This window comes from Saimiri boliviensis, chromosome 4 (assembly GCF_048565385.1).
Source record: "Saimiri boliviensis isolate mSaiBol1 chromosome 4, mSaiBol1.pri, whole genome shotgun sequence".
NCBI classification, from domain to species: Eukaryota; Metazoa; Chordata; class Mammalia; order Primates; family Cebidae; genus Saimiri; species Saimiri boliviensis.
Window position 1 is genome coordinate 97,369,017 of NC_133452.1, and position 12,479 is coordinate 97,381,495.

The window sequence follows — 12,479 nt, forward strand, 5'->3', positions numbered from 1 at the left end:
GGAGTGCAATGGCGTGATCTCGGCTCACCGCAACCTCCGCCTCCTGGGTTCAGGCAATTCTCCTGCCTCAGCCTCCTGAGTAGCTGGGATTACAGGCACGCGCCACCATGCCCAGCTAATTTTTTGTATTTTTAGTAGAGACGGGGTTTCACCATGTTGACCAGGATGGTCTCGATCTCTCGACCTTGTGATCCACCCGCCTCAGCCTCCCAAAGTGCTGGGATTACAGGCTTGAGCCACCGCGTCCGGCCACAAATCCAGTTCTAAATTGTCTAAAATGCTAACTTTGAGGTAAAGTTACATATCATGTTCTTTGGAGCATGACAAGTTCAGGTGGGTGTTGGGGATATTCTTCCTTAAATAGATGTTTATAGGACACCTACTGTGACCTGGGCACTGTGTCTGCACTGGGAGCACAGAGGAGCAGGACACGATTCCCTTCCCCAAGGACTATGCTGTCCACTGCGGTAGCCGCCGCCACCTGTAGCTATTCAGCAAAAAACGTATTCTAAGTATAGAATTCCCTGGAATTTGAAGACTTGATTAAACATATACACATAATATCAGTGATTTTTTATATTAATTGATGTTGAATTGACAATGTTTTGTAAATTTGCAGTTTACAATATATATTACATTAATCTCACTTGTTTCTTATTATTTTTTAAATGTAGCTAATAGAAATTTTGAAATTGAATTAACAGGCTCCTTTCTACTGGACAGCGCTGCTCTGATTGCTCTTGGTTGGCTACCAGTTGGCCACTGGCTCCTTGTCTGAGATTTTTCCATTTAAGCAGCCTGTTGCTTGCCAGGGTCTTCAGGTCCTTTCCCGGTACTACCTAGATATTCCACCAGAGGGCGGCCTTACCATTGAATTTTTCCATTCCGGGCCTCAGATCTATTTTGTTGGTGCATCGCTCTATTTTTAATCTATTTTTTTAAGCATCGTGCTAGGTTCTGGGATCACAATTGTGCTTCCTGCCATCAAAAATAGCTATCTTGGAAGTCCGTACACAGAAATAAATATGTTGTGAAAAAACATTTATTGTCAGAACAGGGACATTCCTAGGGGACCTCTCAAGACTCTAGAATGGGTGTGGGTAGATCCAAGCAACCACACGGGATTCTGTGGACTCTGGTGCCATGTGGAGGGTTGAGAGGGGAGGGTTCTGGTGTTTCTAAGATTTCGGGAACACAGAAATGGCCAGTACATGCCCACCTCCCAAAAGAGGTGATCTCAGTCCAGAATTATTAATTCTGCCCTAGGTGGGAGAGGCTAGAGAGAAGATGACATTTGAACTGTGCCTTGGAGGATAAATACGAGTTTACCGAGGTGGAGAAGAGTATGAGAGGCTTGCAAGGAGAGAGGACAGCCTGGGCAAAGGCACAGAGGCTTCAAAGCATGTGGCAGGCAGGGCACCGCTGTGTGGTCACGTAAATGAGGAGCCGGAGGAGGCGAGGCTTAGGAAACAGGCTGGTGTCAAACTGTGACAGCCGCAGATGTCCTGCTAATGTAATAGAGCTGTGCCTTATCTATGATTGACGGCAGCAAGAACAGTGTTTGTTTTGGAGCCAGGTGAAAGCAGGATGGACTTGAATTGATAGGAAAAGAAAAGAGGCAGCAAGCCATTTAATCGATTGATTGATCAATTAATTAATTATCCCAGTCTCCTTGTGAAAGTTCCAAACCTTATCACTCGCCTCTCACCCCACATTCAGTTATACCTAGCAGCAGGAATTCCTTGCCCTCTACTTCATCAAGAAAACACCCTTCATCAGCGACGTTCTGACCATTCTGAGACCCTGGCTTCTCTTTCTCCTTTTTCTTCAAGTCTCAGAGGCCGGGGCTCTTCCTGCTCCAGGCTAAGTCTGACCTCCACCTACGCCCTCGAGACCTTCACTCCCGCCTCCACTGGGCGCTTGTCTCAGCCGTCCTCCCTCCTATCTCTGTTCACTCGAATCAGTCCCTTGCAGCCGGATCCTTCCCCTCAGTTTGGAATTCAGGCTCAAACCTTCCTTGTCCCCAGCACTTTTCTCATCTCCCTAGCTTCCACCCCATCTCTCTTCTCTGCTCTTCCCACGTTCCTCTGTGTTTCCTTTCTTCCCTCCCACACATTCTCAGTGCCACTGCAGTCTGACGTCCTTGTCCTTTACCTCACTGGGACAGAAATTGATTGCCAAGGTCACCAAATCTTTATCCTGGTGGATTTCTCTGCTGCTTTCATCACAGGGGATCACTCCACGTTCTTGAAAACTGTCCTTATTCAGATTTCAAGACATCACACTCCTCTGGTTTTCTTGACACCACTGAAATCATTCATTCTGGGGCTTTTGCTCCTCTGGGAATCCATAAATGCAGGGTCTCTCTAGGGATCTGTCCCCAGCTAACAATGTCTCCTTGATCAAACACTCATTTAAGTAGCTTCAATTCTTAGTCATCTAATTATGCCCCACATAGTAAAGAACCATCCTTGGTGTCTACTAGGTGCTTAGCAGCTGTCACATCCTTTCCTCTCCCCAGACCTTTTGAATACAGCAACCGGGTTTTCTATTAATGGAGAACAAAATCTAACCATCATATCTCTTCTCTAACATGAATCCTCTTCTTTTCCATTTCCATACACTCACTTTCCTGCTTTGGCTCTCTTCATCTGATCAAAATGAAAAGTTAAAAGATATTTCAATGTTTCTGTCTAATAGCTAATCGACTACAAAACATTGATATTCTTAGATGTGCAGTTTTATTATGCAATCACAAATGTTGTACACATTTGACTTTTCTCAAAACCAAAAATCAATTTTTAAAATTGCTTTACACCTACATGTGGTGCTTGCTTGATGAAAACAAGCAACTAGAAAAAACCGGTCCACTCCCACTCAGTGTGTCCAGCTCGGCAGCTTGCCGGGCTCCCAGGCCCTTCTCTGCCAGAAACAAATGACACTCTGAGTTCGCGCCGCGCATTGGCCCAGGAAGGAATGGAGAACGTTCTCTGTGCAGAAGTAGGTGTTTACCACAGAAACCTCCTTCCGTGAGGTTGCTTCAGTTCTGCTTTCACTTTCCCTTCACATGCCAAGTGACCCAGAAAACAGCAGCCCCTCCCTGGAGCTATTTTCTTCCTTTCTCAGAGAGCAGGGTCTCCAACTCCCTGGAAAGTTTTGTGAGGAAATGGATTGCCTCCTTTCTTGGTAAAAAGAACTTAACTCTTTTACTAAGTTCTTAAGTGTTATTTGTCTCTATAGCTCTCATGCCGAAAGACAACCTCTCCGACAGGGCAAGAAAGTCATACGTTTATAAATAGTCAGAGACAGACCAAGGAAAAGGACAGCCCAGAGGGCTCTGGGACTCATCAGTCCCGCCCCTGGCAATTCACTGCTAGTCTTCTGCAAAAGACTGTGACCCAGAGGTGACCCTCAGACACAAGGAAGTAGGAACTCTGTAGGGGACTTAGAGGCAATCTCTTTAATTGGGCGGAGCGTAGTATCTTGCCTCTCATGGTCTGCAGCTCAGCGTAAGGCCAGGCAAGCTCCCAGGAGGCCATCCAGGCTGTGAGATCCCTAGAGAATCTCAAAGTCCTCACCAAAGAGTCACTCCTGTCTTAGCAACTGAGCAGGAAGCATTGTTGCCACCAAACTGAGCAAATCTGAGAAACTTAGGCCAGGAGGGAAGGAAGGACTTCAGGGTTTAGAGCGGAGCAGACTGCTGCCTAGACAGGCAGCGTCCAAAGCGTCCTCTGAGACAGAAGCAGCATCTAGGGTGTGGTGATAATCCAAGGACATGGTAGAACTTCAGGGGACAAACCCACACAGATTCTAGAGAAAAAGTGTGTACATGGCCAGCGTGGGTTAGCCTCAAAGCCAAGGGGAGGTTTGATGGGTCTGAGATGTCCTCAGGACGCCAACCCCGAGTGGGAGGGCCTCGTTGCCAGAGGATTTAGGAAGTAGGTTTTGGCAGAGTCAGGCCGGGACCAGCTGGAAAGGCTTTGCCAATCTGACTTGACTAGTACCACCAGAAAGGGAAGGCAGGAAGCTGAGGCTAATTGGTTCTGGAACTTTTGTTTTCTGCCTCAAAACAGAGAGCTCTGGGGTTGAGGAGGGAATCATACTAGCACCCAATAAATGATTGGAAAGACGTAGGAGGGAAATATAAAAAGAATTTTAAATGTGATGTCGAAGTCGCTTGTCTGGAGCACGGCGTGTGTGTAACGGCACAGAGGGAAGAGTACGCAGACTATGCAACCTTCCGTGCCAGGCTCGGGACGTGGACTTTCCAGGCAGCAGAGAGACCGTGAAGGATTTTGAGAAGGAGGCGAAGTGATCATGGTTGTGTTCTAGGATGATTAACCTGGCACTAGTATAGCAAATAAATTGGATCTGAGAGTGGCAGGAAGGTTAAAGAAACGATAAGAAGAGCCTTAGCCAACTGCTTTGGAGAACGACAGGGTAAGCTCAGAAACGCCCAATTTGACAACAATAATTATCACAAAAGGCGTTTGCTTTTGTAACGTACGTAGACTTGTCAATGTGCTTTTTCTTCCATCACCCCATTTGGTGCCTCTGGTGTGACCTTCCGAGTCCGCCCTCCCTCCCGACCGTGTCCACCCAGGCCCAGCCCCTGAGTGTGCCCACCGCTCCCACAGTGCCTTCCACCGCTGGTCCTGAGTTTCAGAGAAGACACGGGGAGACGACAAAGCTCTAGAAACCACGGAAACAAGCTGGGGAACGGGGGTCACTATGAGAGGAATAAAAGCGTCCGCTATAGACAGCATATCTGGTGCAAGTCTATAATCCTGGAAAAAGTCGGGCTACATTAATCCCGTTCACCAAATCCTGAAATACGCAACAGAGAGAGTCTTTTAAACTTTGAAGACGGTAAGTTTAACGTAAGTAAAAAGGCGGACTCTCTCATACGAAGGTTAATAAACCTACAGGAACTCATTGGTCCCAAAAGTGCAATGTGTAAATTCTCAAAGCATGTGTATGTGTATATATATAGATACACACACACACACACACACACACACACACACACACGACAGAAACTTGAAGGATTGCTGAGAGAGCTCAAGGATACTTAGGGTCTATTTAAACTTATGAAGCTTTTGTAGAGAAAATCGGCCCTTCTGCCCTTTGTTCCTGCTTGAAGAGAGAAGCCAGTGCTTACAGCAGCATCCACCCGGAGTGATTTTGCCTCACGGGATATTTGCCAATGTCTGCAGACATTTTTGTTCTCACACTAGGAGCGGGGAGCACTATCTGCTATCTGGTGGGTGTAAACCAGGGATGTTGCTAAACATCCTGCAATGCATAGGACAGCCCCCAGCACAAGGAATGACTCGGCCCAAAATGCCAATGGTACCAGGTTGAGAAATCCTGACTTAGGGCAGGAGCTATTCCTCTGTTAAGGACCGAATTGTATCTCTCCCCACAACTGAAAATTCCTATGGCGAAGCCTTAACATTTAATGTGACTGTGTGGGAGACAGGGACTTTACATAGGTAATTAAGGTGAAATGAAATCAGGTGGGGCCCTAAGCCAATGAGACTGGTGTCCTATAAGAAGAGGAAGAGACACCAGGAGAGCGAATGCAGAGGCCGTGTGAGGACGCAGTGAGAAGGCAGTCATCTCCAGGCCAGCGAGAGAGGCCTCAGAATGGAACCTACCTTGCTGGCAACTTGATCTTAGACTTCCAGACTCTGAGAAAATAGGTTTAAGTTTAAGCCGCCCAGCCTGTGGAATCTTGTTATGGTGGCCCTGGCTGATTCTACTTTCTCATTTGCCTTGAGCTCTTCCTCACACAGTAAGTGTCCACTGAAAACGATGTTGGTGCGGCCCCTGCCTGCCCAATGCACATATGCCACCCACCATGTGGCACTCAAACCCTGAGAGCCGAGGGGACCCCACCTCCAGGCCAGCCAGGTGCAGGGCAAGGGAGGACCCGCCCACCCCACCCCAACTTCCCTGGATCACACGGGCTATGGGGGCTGGTGGATCAGGGATGGGAGGTGCAGGGAGCTTGCTGCAGCTCCTCACCCCAACAGGAGGGAAGATGCCCCCCACATCCTCTAGTTCACCCTCTCAATTCAAGTTCGTCAGCCCCTGCCACAGAGATCAGGGGATGGCACCAGATAGAATTTTTAATTCAAGAGGAAGGAGAATGTAAAGATTTAGAAAATTCTCAGTCTATTGTGAAAACTAAGAAAGCATTTTCAGGCAAGAACACCAATGGTGTGTCTACGTGACCATTCGATGAAGAAATGAGTGTGGATCAACCATCTCGGTGGAATCCGAGTGCCCTTCATCAAGACAATGAAAGAATATCCCAAAGGCATTTCAGATCGGGTCTGCCACTCCTATCCTGGGCACAGAATGCAAGAGCATGGGGGACAGAATGATTTCAAAGGAGGGGCTGCAGGTACTTGTGGGGCTTCGGCACTCACTGCCATGGATCACCTTGAGGCTCTGCTCTCCATGCTCCATCACAGGGCTCCTAGGCTACCCCAGGTGTGGCTCCAACAGATCCTAGTTTAGTGTGTGCTGTGCCAGCAAAGCTGTGGGGGCATGGTAACCTCCACCTAGATTTCAGAGGATGCTCCGGAAAGCCACAGAGTGTCGGCAGAAAGCCACCATGTGCAGGGCCACCATGGAGGGATTGCACTGGGCAATGCCCAGTGAAGCAGCAGGGTAGGGGCACCCCTGAGGCCCTAGACCAGTAGAACCACTGATATACAGTTTCACCCTGGAGAGCCTCAGGCACAGCGCTGCCTCAGAGGTAGGGCCACTGAGGGAGCAACCAGCAGGGCAGGGCTGCCCAAAGCCGTGAGGCAGAGGCCACCTCCCCAATGTGCCTGGAGGGCAGAACCCTGATTCAAAAAGATTATTCTGGAAACATGACTTGCTCAGGACCTGGTACACCTTTCTTCTCTTCCATTTCTCCTTTTCGGAATAAGAATTTCTATCCTATGCCTGTCCCGCCGTTATATTTTGGAAGCAAATAGTATATTCAACTTCACAGCTGAAGAGCAGTTTGCCTCACAATGAATCATTCCCTGAGTCTCACCCATATCTAATTTATTCTCTTAGCCCTTGTCGTGTGTACAGTTGAGTTGTGTAAACAATATTCACGTTGTTGTGTAACAACTCTAGAATGTTTTTATATGCAAAATGAAACTTATATTCAGGGGACAACTCCCTGTTTCCCACTCTTCCCTTCTCCTGAAACCACCGCTCTATTTTCTGTTTCATACAGCGTTTGTTTTTGTGACTGGCTTGTTTCACTTACCATAACGTTCGTCCATATTGTAATGTGTAACAGGATTTCTTTTTCCTTTTTTTTTTTTAATAAGAAAAAGAATAAAGAAGAGGAAGAAAGAGGAAGAGGAAGAGGGAGAGAGGATGGGGGTATTGCTTTATTGCCCGGGCTAGAATGCAGTCTAAATATGGGTATGCCTATAATTGTCTTAATAATGGAGACATGAAAGAAAATGAGGGAAGAGAATAACAAACAAGGAGCCAACCAACATTTCGTTTAAACTTCTAAGTTAATATGATGTGGTACTGATAAGAGTGTATATTTTGTATATTTAAAGTGGAGAGTTCTATAAATGTTAATTACATTTATTTGTTCCAGATCTGAGTTCAAGTCCTGGATATCACTATTAATTTTCTGTCTCATTGATCTGTCTTATATTAATGTTGAAGTCTCCCACTATTATTATGTGGGAGTCTAAGTCTCTTTATAAGTCTTGTATGTCTGCATATTCCTGTATTGGGTGCATATATATTTAGGATCTTTAGCTCTTCTTGTTGTTGCATTGATCCTTTTATCATTATATAATGTCCTTCTTTGCTTCTTTTGATCTTTGTTGCTTAATTGTAACTTCTGCTTTTTATTTATTTATTTTAGCTCTCTGTTTGGTTGGTAAATCTTTCCCCATCCCTTGTTTGGAGTCTTTCTGTATCCTTGAATGTGAGATGGGTCTGGATGCAGCATACTGACGGGTTTTAGTTTTTTATTCAAATTGCCTGTCTGTCTTTGGATTGGGAGATTTAGTCAATTTAAATTTAGAATTAATAATAATATATGTGAGTTTAATACTGCCATTTAATATTAGCTGGCTATTTTGCCCATTAGTTGATGTAAATTCTTCATTATATTGATGCTCTTTTTGGTATTTTTTTAGAAAGGCTGATACTGTTTGTTCCTTTCTATGTGTAGTGGTTCTTTCAGAAGCTCTTGTAAAGCAGGCCTGGTGGTGATGAAATCTCTGAGTGCTTGCTTATTCACAAAAAAACTTTATTTTTCCTTCACTTATGAAGCTTAGTTTGGCTGGATATGAAATTCTGGGTTGAAAGTTCTTTTCTTTAAGGATGTTGAATATTGGTCCCCACTCTCTTCTGGCTTGTAGGGTTTCTGCTGAGAGATCTGCTGTAAGTCTGATAGGCTTCCCTTTGTGGGTAACCTGACCTTTCTCTCTGGCTGCCCTTAGTATTTTCTTCTTCATTTTAACCCTGGTGAATCTGATGATTATGTGCCTTGGAGTTGCTCTTCTTGAGGAATATCTCTGTGCTGTTCTCTGTATTACCTGGAGTTGAATATTATCCTGCCTTACTAGGTTGGGAAAATTTTCCTGAATAATATCCTGAAGCATATTTTCCAGCTTGGATTCATTCTCTTCGTCACATTCAGGTACACCTATCAAGCATAGATTAGGTCTTTTCACATAGTCCCATATTTCTTGGAGACTTTGCTCGTTCCTTTTTATCATTTTTTATCTAATCTTGTCTTCTTGTTTTATTTCATTGAGTTGGTCTTTGACCTCTGATATCCTTTCTTCTGCTTGATCAATTCAGCTGTTAAAACTTGTGCATACTTCATGAAGTTCTCGTATTGTGTTTTTCAGCTCCATCAATTCACTTATATTCCTCTCTAAATTGTGTATTCTTGTTAACATTTCGTCAAATCTTTTTTCAAAGTTCTTAGTTTCTCTGGATTGGGTTAAAACAAGTTCTTTTAATTCACAGAAGTTTCTCATTATCCACATTTTGAAGCCTGCTTCTGTAATTGGAACACACTCGTTCTCCATCAAGCCTTGTTCCGTTGCTGATGAGGAACTATTATCCCCTGCTGAGGGAGAGGCGTTCTGATCTTGGGTATTCTCAGCCTTTTTTGGCTGTTTTCTTCCCTTTGTTATAAATTTATCCATCTGTGGTCTTTATAATTACCGTCCTTGTAATTGGGTTTCTGAGTGGACGTCGGACTTATTGATTCTCAGCGCCGAAATCTGAGCAACCCACTGCGCCGACTCAATCAGCGTCGTTAAGATTGATGGTGCTTTTCTGACTCTGCACCAAGAACCGACGCTCTGGCGCCGGCAAAACCGCCTCGCTGGTCACAAGAGTCGCGCTGGCGACCCGTGGGGCTCCTCCGCAGGGAATCTCCTGGTGCGTGAGCAACAAGAATTCATGTGAAGTTGTGGCGTCCTCTCGTTCTTTGTGCTTTCACTGGGAGCTACAATCCCGAGCTGCTAGTGAACAGCCATCTTGGATCTCTCTCCAGGATTTCTTTTTAAGGTTGAATTCCACTATATATATATATATAAAACATCTTCTTCCATTCATCTGTCTATGGACTTTTGGGTTGTTTCCACCCTTGGCTATTGTAAATAACGCTGCGATACACATGGGAATAGAGCTGTCTCTGTGAAGTGCTGATTTTGTTTCCTTTGGGTATGTATCTAGAAGTGGAATTGCTGAATCACGTGAAAATTTTATTTGCAAATTTTTTAGGAAATCTCACACTGTTTTCCACGGTGGCTGCTCCATTTACATTTCTACCAACACTACGTCAGGATTCCGGTTCTCCACGTGCTCACCAACACTTGTTAGTTTTTGTCTGGTTTGTTTTTACGATGGCCGCCTTAATGGTTGTGAGATAACATCTATCTCATTGTGGTTTTGGTTCATGTTTCTCTAATGATAAGTGCTGCTATGGATATTTTTGTGTACTTGTTGGTATTTGTATATATTATTTGAAGAATAATCTATTCAAGTTCTTTGCCCATTTTTAAACCAGGTTATTTGTTTTTTTTTAATTGACAAAGAAAAATTATATATACCCATCATGTACAATGTGTTTTTAAAAATATATATTCATTGTGGAATGGTTAAATTGACCTAATTAATGTATACATTATATACTTCTATGGTGAGAATGCTTAAAACCTACTCTCTTAGCAATTTGCAGGAATACAATGCATTGTTATTAATTATAGTCACCATGTTGTACCCCAGGCCTCTGGAACGTATTCCTCTTACTTGACTGAAATTTTGTATCCTGTGACAAACATCTTTCCAATCAGCAGCACTTTGAGCTCCTAATAACCACCATTCTAGTCACTATTTTTATCAGTTCAACTTTTCTGGATTCACATATAAATGAGATTATGTGGTATTGGTCTTTCTGTGGCATTTCACTTAATACAATGTTCTTCAAGTTCATCCATTTTGCTGTGAGCGACAAGCTCTTCCTCTTCTTTAAGACTCAGCAGGATTCTGTTGTGTGTATATACATTTTCATTATCCACTTATCTGCTGGCAGACACTTAGATTGTTTCCATATCTTAGCTATTGTGAACAATGCCGCAATGAACATAGGAGCATAAGTATCTCTATGAAGTGCTGATCTCATTTCCTTTGGGTCTATGCTCAGAAATGAAATTGCTGGATCATACAGCAGTTCTATTTTTCATTTTAAAGGAGTCTCCATACAATTTTCCATAATAACTACGTAATTTATATTCCCACCAACAGTGTGCAAGGGTTCTCTTTTCTCCATATCCTTGTCTACACTTGTTATCTCTTGTCTTTTGATAGTAGTCATTCTAACAGTTCTGAGATGATATCTCATTGTGGTTTTAATTTTCATTTCTTTAATTAGCTATGTTGAGCATTTTTTTCATATACTTGTTGGCCATTTATATGTCAACTTCTGAGAAATGTCTTTTCAAATCCTTTGCTTATTTTAAAATCAGGCTGTTTTCTTCCCATTGAGTTGTTTGGATTCCTATACTCCTTATCAAGCATATGGTTTGCAAATATTTTGTTTCACTCCATAGATTATCTCTTCACTCTATTGATTGTTTCCTTGGTTGTAAGAAAAAGTTTTTAGTTTGATATAATCCCATTTGTCTATTTTTGCTTTTGTTGCCTGTGCTTTGGGGATTGATTATATCAAAAAATTATTGCCCAAACCAATGTGATGGAGCTTTTCTCCTATATTTTCTTCTAGCAGTTTTACCGTTTCAGGTCTTATGTGTAAGCCGTTATTCTGAGTTAATTTTTGTATATGATGTGAGATGAGCGTCTAGTTTCATTCTCCTACATGTGGGTATCCAGTTGTCCCAATACCATTTATTGAAGAAACTGCGGTTTACTCATTGTTGGTTCTTGGCACCTTTTTGAAAATCAATTCACCATCAATGTGTAGATTTGTTTCTGGGCTCTCTAGTCTGTCAGTGTATGTTTTTATGTCAGTACCATGCTGTTTTGACTACTATCTCTCTGTAGTGTATTAGTATATTTTTAATCAGGTAGTATGATGCCTTCAGTTTTATTCTTTTTGCTCACGATTGCTTTGGGTATTCAAGATCTTTTGTGGTTCCATATGAATTTTAGGATTTTTTTTCTTGTTTCTGTGAAAAATGTCAGGGAAATTTTGATAGGGATTGCATCAAATCTGCAGATCACTTTGGGTTGTACAGACATTTTAACAATATTGATTCTTCTAATCTATAAACACAGGATATCTTTCCATTTATGACTCCTTCAATTTCCTTCATCAGTGTTTTATAGTTTTCAGTGTATAGGTCTTTGACCTCCTTTGTTAAATGTATTAAGTATTTTATTTATTTACTTATTTTTAGCTATTGTAAATAGGATTGTTTTATTGGTTTCATTTTCAGATAGTTCTTTGTTAACGTGATGCCACTGATTTTTGTATGTTGATTTTTGCATCTTGCAACTTTATGAGATTGCTTTATCCTTTTTTTCAGTACAATCTGTATTCTGTTGCAACTAGATTCCTTTATTATTTCATAGTTTTTAAGTGGAGTCTTTAGCATTTTCTGTATATATAATCATGTAATCTACAAACAGTGACAATTTACATTTTCCTTTCCAATTAGGATTATTTTACATTTCTTTATCTTGCCTAATTGCTAGCTAGAACTTCAGTACCACGTTGAATAGAAGTGGTTAGAGTGGGCCTCCCTGTCTTGTTCCTGGTCTTAGGGGAAAAAATTTCAACTTTTCACCATTGAGTATGATGTTAGCTTTAGGTTTGTCATATATGGCCTTCATTGTGTTGAGGTACATTCCTTCTGTACCTAATCTATTGAGAGCTGTTTTTTTTTCTTTTTTCTTTTCTTTTTTTTTTAATCATGAAAGGATGTTGAATTTTGTCAAATGCCTTTTTGGAACCT